The following is a 14,287-nucleotide window of genomic DNA, read 5'->3' as shown; positions in this document are numbered from 1 at the left end:
ATGACGAGCTCCTCAATGCCTGAATCTCAAAAGAGTGAAGAACTCTCCCACGACAGAGAGCGCGTTTTTCTTGTGTAATGAGCTGCGCGACACGCCTAGAATTGTAATGGATGCTTGAGCTTTGAGCTTGAACTTGACCGTCGAAATGTGCCTCGTGGGAACGCATGCGCGAGTTTGCCGCGTCTTTTATGATGCACAAGTTGGGTGTCAACTCTTGTTACCGTACAATCCATCCCGCTTCAAATTAAGGGACAAGAGGTGCTGGGGAGCTAGTCTCTCTCGTACTCGAGGCAGGGGAGGAATTAACAGCTCTCTCTGTGAAGAAGCCCTTTTGGGTAAGTTTATTTGACAGACATGTTTACCTTTTGACCAAGCCTACTCGTGAAACGTTAAACGAGATTGATATTTTATAAAAAATATTGTATGAATATTCAAGTAGGCCCATGCTAAATATTAGCCTATCATAGTCAGTTTGACAACTTTTGTAGAGCATCGTTAAGATTTGCAATAGTGTGACGTTCGGCTTGCATGTATCCTAAAAACTTTTACAAAAGTAGGCTAGGCCTATTCGGACGAAATTCGTTTCGACTTTTCATCTTCTTTTAGAAAATTTCGTTAACATATTTTCTTATTTCCTTGCAGATGACTTTCAGGCATAACATCAGGTAATTAAAACATGCATTCACTCTTTTGCAATATAGGTAGTTCTTTTAAAAAATCTGAGAAATATCTTCCACATTTTGCAGTAGGTTGTTATTAGTTAATCATCTTCAACACATACATTATTCAATGTATACATTTCAAAATACAGTAAAGTAGACAATAACGTATGTGTCTTATACACTTCATAAACCTCTGTTAATTAACTAAAAATGTTTGACACATATCTTGCTACATTTAGTCCACGATTCAGTGGTCGAATTCTTATCAGGATCGTTAAAATGATTATTATCCTGTCAATATCATACAACTGCATATCAAACTTCCCTTTTGGCTTATAAATCAGTGCTAAAATACCTGCATATAAACTTCATATAAATAATCATGAGCATACTGAGATTACGCAATCTCTAGCTTCACTGAGTAATTTTTCTCTCAGCATTGTTGATAAACAGTAGCCCAGTCTACATTATACAGCCCGATAACTAGTGTTACACCTGCAGCAAAGTTGGCACCAATGCTTAAACATGAACCTGTCATAGTAATACTTTTATATTTCAGTTCTACTAGTTATTTATTATATTCCCCTCTGAAAATAACAGGTGTAAGCTTCGCTCAGTTAATAACAGGTAGGTTACAGTAGCCTAGTGAATGTGGCCCTAAGCTGGGGCTGTGTTGAGGCCTACTGTTACTACCAATAAGGGTGTACCAATTGAAGGCCCTGACATGCTCACTTGAATTCATCATGACTTGTTGACCACCAGAAGCATAGACAGAGTTTGACTAACTCTGTCTTGATATTTTGAACTTTGATGGCACAAGAAGTTACAACACATTCTTACTTCTTAATCAGAAGATTATTGTGGAATGTTTTCTATCAACAGGGAGGATAGTTTGGTAAACCATGAAATGGCTTCTGCCATAATGTGCCTGGCTGCTGTAGTCCAATGCAACATGCAAATATTGTAGTGCAGGGCTATTCAATTACTACATGCCCTCAGGAGGCAAAATACTGCTGTTTTTATTTTCTTCCTGGCAGTTAGCTAATCAATTAATTTCAGTGATTGGCCAGAGACTTCACTCACCTTCACTCACCTCTGAATTCCCTGATTTAGAGAATGAATATCAAAAGTGTTTGGCCCTACCCTCCACAAATGTTATTGAATAGACATGGTGTAGTTTCTCTCTTTACTTGGTGGTCTACATTTTATCATCCATCAAGAAAATAAATGTATTGTGGTAAGTTACATTATATAGTCAGACAGAGGAACTTGCTGTGGAGGGCTAGTTTTGATCTTTACACTTTTTGTCTCTAGATAGATCATAGTTTTTGTTATATTGTTTTCACTGTTTTCCCACATCAAATTATTACATGCAAAATAGACATAATAATCCATTAGCTCTCTGTACAATATTTCAATTCTGTACACTATTTAAAGTACACTTGTTTTACTATTGTGATCAATTCTACCTCAATAGAAAAAAAAGAGATTACAGTAACCTGTTAATCTTGTTGAGTAAAGGTGTGAGAGACAACAGTTTTAAGGCTTCACACCATGATGTACAAATACATTATACATACTGTTATAACAAAATAAAATAGCTGCATTGATGATGTTAAACCATTTGCAGTTATTCTGCGGTGTACTAGTTCTTTTTGAGTTGAACTGCAAAATCACTGAACTTCATTGTAATAAATGTGGTATTTTCTGGTATACTGTGAGTTTTTATTTTGAACATATAACTTATCATATCATCTGTTGTTCTTTTTTGAAAAGGCAGACTTAACTGGCGAGGCAATGACCTTTTTTCTTTTACGTCTTTTTGAATCGATCGCATGTCATGTACCTACAGAATACCTTTACAGTCTCCCTATACAATTTATTCCATCATACTGGTCATGATACAAGAGGCATAATCCCCCAAAAAGAACCGCTACATTATTTGAACAGCATTGATGCATAGAACACGCTCCTGTGCAACGTAATGGAAGTGGTATATCTTCCCCTTTGTGAAATACAATTTCTATATTATGAACTTCCAAAATGTGTCACATCTGTAAATTATACTGTGAAATCAAATCACATAAATTCTAACTTTATTCGAAATGCATTTATATAAATACACTTAAATAAATGCACTCCGTTTATGTTACCTTCCTTTTATCTAAAGGGTTATAACCTTGTAGAGTATAAACTTTCATTTAAAAAACGTATCGTCTCTATTTCATCAGGATGTTTTTTATGCGTTGTTAAAACTGTTAATTTATAAGAAATTGCAACAAAAAACAATAGGCCTTCTGGTTAGTTACTTTGTGAGTCATGTAGCAAATAGGTGTATTTCTCAAAAAATAAACAGCCTACTATTTAAAATGTAAAATGAAGCGTTTGAGGCAAGTTTCAGACTAAACGAGTTTTGTTATAAATTAGGTTACCAAAACGTCATCCCTATTAATATGGTCTCAGGATTTAAATGGCCTATTGAAATTAAAATAAACTCACCACGATTCTGTGCTCCTGCTGACTCTATAGATGTATTGTTAATTTGTCACTGAATTGCAACATGATCTGCACAAGGGAGTTGGTGCATTTCTTTAAACATGTTCGTTTTCCTTAGGATCAATTCAGTTGGTGCTAATCTAACACTTAAAACGATCTTCAGCCAATACAATCGAATATCTATTTGACTCTGGTGACATTTTGTGGTGACATTTTGACATTTTGTCTTGCTTACATCGTTACTTAATTACAAAGGCGTCGTGTTCATTAAAGACTCAGAATGAAGCACTGAATAAAGTAGGGAACAGAGGAAATGCAGCCTAGGTACCATCATTTAGATATCTGTGACCGTGCGCCACCCAGTTTTTGAAGGTGTGTGTTTTGAAATGTAACCTGACAAATGTATCATATGTCAGCTGCTTATCTTTCGTTTTCCAAATGAGAAGGCAAGCAAGCAAATCAAATATTTTCATGGATGATACAGTGTGTAATATACGTCAGGCTATTAGGATACACTAGGCTACGGATTTGTGTGAAGGGGGCATTAGCCTATATCCCACACCAATATTCACAATATATCCGTCTCTCATTAGCACTAGCTGTTTAACATGTTTTGTTCGTGTAACCAAAATAACTGACAAGTTTACATGCTGTATTATACTGTAATGAGGAAATGAATTTAGACGTACGATTGAAACTACAGTGTAGTCCAATCCAGACGACAGTGTTCATGTCCTCTCTCACCAGAGAGCGTCGCTGTTTCTATCATTCGCGTAAAGTAGCCTAACCTAGGATACAGTTTCATAGTGATGCATTCCTGTGTCCCTTCACATCAGATAATTATTGCAAATGCATGCAAATCAAATGTTCGATGGATGTATGTGTTTTGTGCCTTTGTGTTAGCTTTGACAATGACTCCACACCCTGTTGTTTTTCCTCCATTCATTCCCGAGAGATAGGTGGTTCTGCATCTAATTTCTTTGGATTAGGGTTAGATAGCTTGCTACATTCTTAGCATAAAATCCATTATTTTAGATACATTCATATTGTAATAACAGATGCTCACAAAGCCTTTTATGTTGAATACGTTCATTCAGTAGTTTGTTGGCTATATAGACGGTTAGCCCTACATTAATTCCGTATTATTGAAATGTACTGTAAATATAAGTAGGCTAAGGTAGGCCTATAGGCTAAGATGAGTAGCCTTTGGAAAAAATAGTCCCAGGCCCACTGATGGAATAGAGACATTCTAGCGTATTTGGTTTGATTAATAGCACAACATTGCTGGATATTTCGTACTTGAAAACTTGAATGATGAAGATAATGAGCTGCTGCATTCTCGTTCGTAAACAAATACAATTAGGCTCCTTAAAGTTTCCGTATGTGGGCTATTGCTATCAGATTCTGCATATGTACAGAAACATTATATTCCATTTATAGTTTTCGTTTTTCTAACAGGAGTAACAAGCCTATACGAATAATAATTCAAATAAAGCTGTTTCCATTGATATTAGTTCCATAGCTGCGTGTGTGTGTGTGTGTGTGTGTGTGTGTGTGTGTGTGTGTGTGTGTGTGTGTGTGTGTGTGTGTGTGTGTGTGTGTGTGTGTGTGTGTGTGTGTGTGTGTGTGTGTGTGCCCATCTCGTTTGCCCTGTTATATTTAAACTGCTTTTATTTCTTGTTTTCATCCCACATTGAACCATCTTAAATGACACTAATATACCCAGAAAGAGTCTCAGGTAGGTAGTCTCAGGTAGGAGTAGGTAGGCTAGCCAAGTGTGTAGAAGGATAGGCCCTGAGCATTATTGTTCCATAAAGCAAGGCCGAATCATTCGTTTAGGCCCTACACGTAAACTCATCGGATAGCATCCCCTGACCATGCGTGCACCATAATGCGCATTTATAGCTTAGTTGTTTTCTAGTTTCCCGCGACAAACGCTGCACCTATCACTTCACTCTGCAACAGAAAGCAGAGAGGCAGAAGTGTCATCACCAGGCAGTAATTATCACACTAACATTGAACTTGAGCATCAACACCGTCGCTGTGGTGGCGTTTCTGTCTCGTCCCTAAATCCTGGCAGATTGCCAGGAGGATCACATCGAAATAAGTGTTTATTCCCCATCTTAACGGCCATACATGATTTTGAAGCTAAGGAAAGCAAAATAATACATAATTGGAACTGTTTTCTAGTGAACGCAGGTAGGCTATTAGGCCTGGCATATGAGTATGTGATGGTGCTGATATTCATTTCAGACCAACATCCTTTGTATTGTTCCATATTTCTGCAAACAGTCATCTTTTGACAAATGTGATACGTCGCCTTGCTCCTCCTCCCCCCTCTCCATCCATCCCCTCCTCTCCCCTCTCCATCTCGTTTTCTGCACTCTCCCTCTTTATCGCTCTCTTCCTCACGCACCCTTTGCTCTCTCTCTCTCTCTCGCTCTCTCCTCTACGCTCTAGTCGGTTGTGTCTAGTGGAACAAAAACGGTAGGGAACGTACATTTTGAGAGGCGCAGAGAATAGGCGATCACGCAGAGTAGGAACAAAAGCCGTCAGTTGTGAAAGGACCAAACAGTGGAGCTCCAGTGTTTGGGTTTCTGGCCACGTTCGCCACTGACGCGTGAGAGGAGGGGACCGACAGTTTCCAACCGCTCTCTCTCATCTAGGCTGGGGAGAATACTGTGTTAGACTCAATAGCACAATAACCCTATGTATAGGGTCTCTCTCTCTTGCCATTCAAGCACAAGTAATCCATTTTTGAGGAAAATGTTAGTAGGAGAAACGTCATTGATGAGATTGATGAGCTATAGAAACTTTTGTAATAGGCCTATATTATCAAAAAGGATCTCTGACATTATTTTGGATTATCAAAAGAGGCCCTTGTTGTAAGTATGAATTATTTTCTGTTGGTAATATTGTTAGATTGTTAGTTTCGTTCGCCTGGTGATTGATGAATTTCTACGTGCATTTCATCTGGCATAATTTGGTTATTTCTGGGTCAATATATATTTTCAAATGTCCAGTTGTTATTTGCAACACAAAGTGTTATTGTTATTATTGTGATTATTATTATGATCAATAGGCCTAGTACTACTTCTCTAAGCTAAATGTAACTTGATAACTCAAGTCCAAAACATAATCGCCTAATAAGGATTAGAAAGGCCACCCCATGTAGCAGTTTGGCGGTAGGCTACAGAGTTCAGTTGAGGTATTGATCAGATCCTGGGAAAGTGTTTCGGGGCCTACGGAGTGGCGTGCTGTCGCTTGACCATCTTGTTCTGGGGACCTCGAGTCTCCCAGAGGTTATTGTTATGCTAATTTCCAGCTCGTCATTGAACTTGATGTTGACTCCTTTCATTTCGGCAAATTTTTCTCGGTCACTTGTTTGTGGGAAAATCTTCAAGGGGTCTGCAGGCTGTCAATACAATACACGACAAGCCAAGGGGGATTTGAGTAGGCCTGTAGACTGATTTAGGCCTCCACACTTGTTTCTAACCCTAATTTGAACGAGGTTACTGTAATTTCTCAACCTGAAATTGTCTCGTCACTTTTTCACTCATTTCAAATGAACAGGGATTTATTTTGAATATGGAAGTTAAACTGTATTTCCCTGGCTGATAATCGCTGCATTTATTATGCTAATATCCTATGATTGTTCTGAGCGCGGCGTTAGGCAGAAGTGCATCTGAATTTAATTTAAAGCATTTATGACGTGGCATGGGATGAATCAAATTAATTGAATATAACAGTCATTTTCTGTTAAATGCTATTTTCAGTTATGTAATTTAGCAGCAACAGGTGCGGATAGTGCAGGCAGTAGCCTTTGTATTGTAGGCCTAGGCTACAGTAATGCTATAGTCTATGCGTGAATATCAAATTATTTATTGACAAATATAATGCAATTTGCCATATGTAAATTTGTGTTTTGTGAAATTTTGAATTATTGGGACTGCATTTGGCGGATAGAAATTAAGAAAATGAATACATGTTTTCCCCATATACATGCTAAATTCTATTTAGATCAACAATGAGTAGGCCTATGCATATTTTGCTTTACGCTTATATTGTGATTTTGTATTATTTGTGTTTACGTAATTTGAGCTCTTGTACTGTATTTATGCTCATGCTCTAAGGCTGGTGCTGGTAATCACACTTATGCGTTACAGTAAAGCGCATGCTCAGTGGGCTGCAGGCTTTGCTCAACCAATCAAAATTCGATACGATGACCTCAAATCATCAAATTGCTGCATGCTGATATGCTCACATCACGGGATGTCTTGTGATAGGGTGATACTCTGTTTTTCTAATTTTGTCTTCACATGGTTACAAGTACTTTGTCTTCCCTGAATTGTAGTAGGCCAAAGCATATGAGGAATGCTGTAAGGAGCTGCGCATGTCAGACATTGACAAACAACCTTTCTCATGTTATAAAACCATGCAGGATAGCCCTCGATTATAGCCATACCATGCCTTTATTTGAATTCCTTAGGATGCAGTCCCGTTTCTTTATAATTATTCTGACCCTATACAAAACGTGTACTCCACTTCAATATACCTGCCTCCCAAGGTGTATCTCCGTGATAACGATTTGACTCATGTGCAATAATCAGATACGCTATCTGAATCAAGCATGTATATTTCGTTCTGTTTAAATCTCCCTCTTCTCTATTGGTAGTTTTGCATGCATTGTAGAGCACACACACACGCGTGCGCTAGAGGGTATATGCCTTTCAAACTATATGAGTACAGTGAGTTTCTCTTCTGCCTCGTTTCAGTACATCGGACAGTTCCCTTTATCAAAAGATGTAGGTTGTTCATTATCATGCAATCTCATGATCTCTTTAAAATGTCCGCCCTAACATGCTTGATAGCGAGGTACATCCGGACTGAATACACTATAAGCAGTATGCCTACAGCAAGCACTGCAGAGGAAATATATGGAATGGGTCTAGCTGTATTGCAGCACAGTGGACAGAGAGCGTGAATAGAGGCTAAGGGTGAGGTTAATCCATCTGCTTTAACGAAATGAGCTAGAGGCAATTTGTAAGTCATTGCTTTTGCAAAGCTTTTCAGTGAGGGCCTCCTGGTGCTTTCATGTAGATTAGAATGAACATAGTCCTACTTATGTATATGTTGGTGTAATGAAATGTGTTTTTGCGATGTTTTTAGAATGTGTTTTTGGCTGTGGTTCGATCATGTGTAGGGAGAGAAAGGATGTTCTGCTAATCATTCATGTCGAGTGAATATTTGAGTTAATGCACGCCTTCCTATAACAAGTACTCATGGTGTAAAATGTCAAATTGTTGGCTTTGAATTAGGGGATCCTAGGGTGGAAATAATGTGGATGGAAATCCCATTCGCATGCTTATATAGTGAGACAACTGAAGGAGCAGCTGTGACGAACATTACTAGCTGCTGAGATCAACAGGTGAGAGAGAATGTAGGCCAGCCAGCTAGCTAGTTGACCGAATTCACTGTTGCTTATGTGAGGCATGAATTAGCTAGAGCTTGTTAGCTGGATCACTCTGAAGACGAGAAGCTCCGAAATGAATATTTGGACGTTTTCGCAAGTAGGCTAATTGGATAGAATCTTTGAAGCACACGTTTGGAATATGTATGCCCGAAAGAGATTTTCTGCAGTTCTATAAGTAGCCTATGCCTAAAAACATTGCTCCGTTTTTACAGCATTCTTATTACTTTGAATAGGCCTACATATTTTTGGTATTTTGTTCAATAACGTAGGCTACTTATGCCTTAGCGACTTTTTCAAAGACAATATGAAGTTGACGAAAAAGCCCGAACCAAACACGGTCTCTTTTTTTCTTATTATAATTCGTAGATAGGCCTATACCTCAGAAAAACTCATAATTGAAATGTTAAAAATAACAAGATTTTTGGTTAAATGTAGCCCTTGTTTCGTGAGTAGCCAATGTATTTGTTGTATTTTGGACAGTGTAATTTAGGGATTTTCACAGTTGTGATGTCTATCATATTTTCCACTTGACTTCCCCTGATTATTTTCATGCCTTTCATTTTGTAAAACATTTAATCTTTTACCAAACTGTGATTACTATGTCAAAATACATGGGGTGTATACATCGAAATAGTAGGCTATTCGTTTGTATTGAAAATACAATATTGGAGACCACATGCAGGCCAATTTAAGTGATTGAAAAATATATTATCTAAGAAAGACATTTGTATTTTTGCCCAGTAAATAACGTATACACGACACCATAAAGTGCAATTTCATTAAGTAGTTTTGGGGATGCCTTTAACACACCGTTACGACAGTGGCCTATTTTCAGTAGAAAATAGGCCACTTTCTGCTGAAAATAGGCCACTGTCGTAACGGTGGGTGGCATAGGCATCCCCAAAACCACTTAATGAAATTGCACTTCATGGTGTCGTGTATACGTTATTGAAACACTATCTTCTTCAATTCTGTGTTTTGAATTTTAAATCTTTGATAAAGCCTCTATCCCTGGTTTTATGTATTTCATTCAGCACATATTTCCAAGATAGACCACTGAGCATTTTATATACGTATGTATAGGCCTATTTAGCCTATGTAAACCATAGCTGTAAAGGTGTGAAACCATTCTGACAAACTAGCAGTGTTGCATGGGATACTCACGCTAATGCTCAATATTCCGATTGACATCCATATGCTCTTGTTGTAAATGTCAGGGTTGTATAAGCCTTGGCTTGCTTCTTGACTTGCCTATTCTGAGAGTGTGTTAGGTGTATATCAATTTTATATACGCTTGTGGAGAATATAATAGGCTCTTTCAGCTACACCACAATAATGAATTTACATAGTGGAATGCACCATGAGGTGGCTATTTACATTTTACTGTGTGTGTGTGTGCGTGCATGTGTGCGCGCGTGTGGTTGTCAGGGCGGTTTGGGATTGGTAGGCTGGGAGCGCTGGGGAGTTAACCACTGAGCATATTGTGAGCTCTCTCATGCTCGTCAGTTGCAGCCTGTGTGCCAGGGTGGAGACACCGTTCTGTAGCCTATGGATATATGCCTTGGTCTATTCTCATATAGTCTACTTTCTTCAACTTGACACTGAAACTTTGATTTGTCTTATAGGCTATCTACACATTCTAACTAAAAACACATTTTAGACATTGGAAAGAGAATGAACGGAAACTAAGAACTGTACCGGTACATCTGTGAGTATGCTGTCTTTATTTTAAGATGTGTATTCTTTTTTATTGTATTGTCAAAGTAGGTTATAGGCTATAGATAATATTCCGAACTGTATTAGGCCTTGTGTGAAATGGCATTTTTGAGGATGAGCGGAGATAGCCCATAGAAGTTCATTTTGCCCATTGATGGATTTAGGTACGCAGCTTTTCGTAGACCCTCTGCATTTTCTCTCTTTCTTGTCAATATTAGCAATAACAACATCCTAAACATGTTCGTTTCTGGGAATTGGAGGCAATCAGGCTGTTATTCTACAATGTAGGTTGTCCAGTGCATGCATAGCCTATCCAATAGTTTTGAGTTAGGCCTATGTAGTTTATCTGAAAGGATAAGCCACTCTAAAGAATCCTCTGTATTGTTTTGAAGATGATATTTTATGGTTTGAAAAACGTGTGATATTTTTAAGATTCAAGTCGGTAAGTCTTTGAATTTGATCGATAACCAGACTGTGTGTTTGAGTGCGTGTGTGTGTTGTCGCCTACGTAGAGAAAATGCCATAACATATCTACATAAATACACAAATAAATATATAAATGGCATGCGTACATATGCTGGGAACCCAGCGTTGTGGTCTATGGCGCTATACGGTGTGTTGGTGGTGAGGGGGAGCCTCTCGAGTCTCTTGCTCCAGCGACTGTTTCGGCTCCATGTGACCACGAACAGCGGCTCCGTCTACGCAGCGGACCCTTTAAGCGAGGACGGGTTAGTTTGTGTCTTTGGTTATCTAGCTGTATGAGTTATAATTTCATAAAGCTAGAGAACCGAAAGTATAAACTAATTCCATGGACTTCAGAAGGCGGTGCTGCGGCGAGGTGACTATGTCAGGGCGGGGAGAAGGTGTACGCGGGCGCTGGATGCTGCGCAAGCCTATGCCGACGTGGGGAGGCAAGTCGATTCCTGCCTGCTAAAATACGAAAAACAGCATTGAATGTTGTGCATTCAAATAGGTGTGAAATTATATAAAGGAATCCGTTTAACCTGATGTATCTTCAATGCGAGCAATACGCTGGATGCGCTGTCAATGGGAAGCGAACGCTCGAGGATCGCGATGAAGGGGCCTAATGCAAATATTTGAATGGTTATTCAGTTACTTTATAAGCGGAAAGGTCAATGAGGTAGGCCTATATAGAAATGACTTGTTACACCGTTTTTATGATAGTATTATTGCTGTTAGATCTGGAGAAAAATAAGAAATAGTTAAAACACACATATCATCCGATTGGTCAATTCCGAGGTATCACGTGGTTCTGGAAGCAGCGATATAAGATTTCTCTATGGAATGTATAGCCTCAGTAGTGGGTTTAAATATATTTTAAATAATCTTGATATTCAAACCAATATATGTATCTTCCTTCTATAGCCTGCCTGTATTTTAGGCCAAAAAGTAGGCTATGATGGGGGGGGGAAACATGGGGGAAAATAAGTTGCATAGCTTACTCCCTATGCTACCTAATCTTTCTAAGAACAGTCATGGAATATTACAATTGCAGTTTGTGTATTGTAGCAGTAACAATAGTCTTCATGTCATTTTCAAACGTTAGCTTGTATGCTACCTGTCAAGAAATAAGTGACAGATTCATGTTGTTGGCTACAGCAGCCCACTGAAGGATGAATTAGAAATGTATCATGTGTTGGGCTAGATGTCTAAAGTGGGTTACAGGTGATGGAAATCCAGAAGGTGTCACACTTTTTCTGAATTCACTCAAATAACAGTACTAATAACAATACTACAATACAACATTTTACTGGATATATTACTACAAGAACCAGGGGCCCGGTTGCATAAAACACCATAAGTAAATTTTCCCCTTATCTTTTCACTTAAAGTTTCCTTAATGAAGTGAAAAAGTAAAGGGGGCCCATGAGGTCCCTTAACTGCATCATTCAGTATGGATGTCAATGTAAACAGCATCTGTGGAGGTGAATGTTGCTTTCATCTGCTCTGGTTACAAAAGGAAAACATCAACCAGTTACTTAGCTTAACTATGGAAGGTCCATGGCTACAAAGCTAGCTGGCTAGCTATAGCTACTCTGTACGATAGCTTGACGTCTAGGAAAGTAATATAAACAAAGTCCAGAAATAAATAACTACAAGAAACTTGGTTTATTATCTTCTGAAGCAATTTGGTTATCCTGTCTTGATTGTAGAAGTTCTATCTCACAAAATGAAAGCGATCTCTTTGAGGAGACATTTAGTCAATGAATCAGGCCATCTCCATGATAACCAGATACTCTTTCTGCCATACATGCCTTCAAACTACCGTTAAATCCCTTCAATGCAACACCCTTAAACAATTCCCTTAGATAAGGGAAAACTATTCCTGAAGGTAAACCCTTAAGGGAAACACTTAAGATGTTTTATGCAACCAGGCCCAAAGCCTACTTACAGGGAGTCCCTAATGTAAACTGGATGTCTTTCCTACATTGGAAAACCCTAAGACTGTCCCACTTTAGCTACTCCATGCTGTCCTACTTTAGCTAGCTATGGTTGGTAAAGTGGGACAACAAAAAAAGACTGAATTACAAAACTGAAACAAAATATTGCCAACATTGTTTGAATGTATTTTGATGCACCAGTACGCCCTATGCACATTTACATCACAATTCTGCCCTGTGCATTGTTTATGACAATTTAATAACCTTGACATCAAAACCATAAAAAGCTATGTCCCTGATCTTACCGAGTGCTTGAAGCTTGCTCCGCCCCTCTCTACGATGTCACACCAAGGAAGTGATGTGAGTTTGAGCATGTGAAATCTCCGTAATGGCTTTACTAACAATCCTTTTGATTTCCTCTTGTCAGACCAAGAAATGAACACGTCAGGATTACGCTGTCCTAGTTTATATGATATTCCATTCTTTCCCGAATTCACCCAACATGTTTTTAGGAGAGAGAGACACAGGCCTGGTCTCTGTGTAGGGTGATGAGGAGGGTTATTTTGAATGCACAAACCAGGTGTGAGGTTGAACGTTGACATGTTGTAGCTGGATAGTTCCTGTACTGTTTACTGTAGGCACAGAATGTATGCAAATCACTCTCTCCACCAGAAGAACAGGGTGTATATAGGCTACTTTGTACTGTATGAAAGATGGAGATATATCCCCTATTCAGCTGCAAAATACTATTATGAACTCAGTACCAGGTTTGTGTTGCCCTTGTGTGGAGAAGTAGCGAAATTAATGTATATAGCTGGTCAGTGGCAGATTCTCAACATGTTATGTAGCCTGTAGTGTTTTCTTCCTGCTCAATATTCACCGACAATGAACGCATAACTGGTGACAGCATACTGCTGGAGCTGTTGAAGTTCTTGAAGTAGACATTGATTGCATATAAACATAGGCTTCGTCTAAGGTTGCAAAATTCCGGGAACTTTCAATACATTTCCTGGTCTTCCAGAAATCCTGGTTGGCATTTTTCGTTAAAGCTACTCAACTCAACAAATTGGATGCTTGTCTATCGCAGTGCCATCTGTTTTGTCACCAAGCCCCAAATACTACCCACCACTGCGACCTGTACACTTTCGTGGGCTGGCCCTCGCTTCATACTCGTCGCCAAACCCACTGGCTCCAGGTCATCTACAAGTCTCTGCTAGGTAAAGCCCCGCCTTCTCAGCTCACTGGTCACCATAGCAGCACCCACCCGTAGCACGCGCTCCAGCAGGTATATCTCACTGGTCACCCCCAAAGCCAATTCTTCCTTTGGCCACCTTTCCTTCCAGTTCTCTGCTGCCAATGACTGGAATGAACCGCAAAAAATCACTGAAGCTGGATACTCATATCTCCCTCACTAGCTTTAAGCACCAGCTGTCAGAGCAGCTCACAGATCACTGCACCTGTACATAGCCCATCTGCAAATAGCCCATCCAATTACCTCATCCCCATACTGTATTTATTTATATATCTTGCTCCTTTGC

The sequence above is a fragment of the Salvelinus fontinalis genome, chromosome 26 (genome assembly GCF_029448725.1).
Source record: "Salvelinus fontinalis isolate EN_2023a chromosome 26, ASM2944872v1, whole genome shotgun sequence".
In the NCBI taxonomy this organism is placed as follows: domain Eukaryota; kingdom Metazoa; phylum Chordata; class Actinopteri; order Salmoniformes; family Salmonidae; genus Salvelinus; species Salvelinus fontinalis.
Note: the sequence above shows the minus strand (reverse complement) of the source record.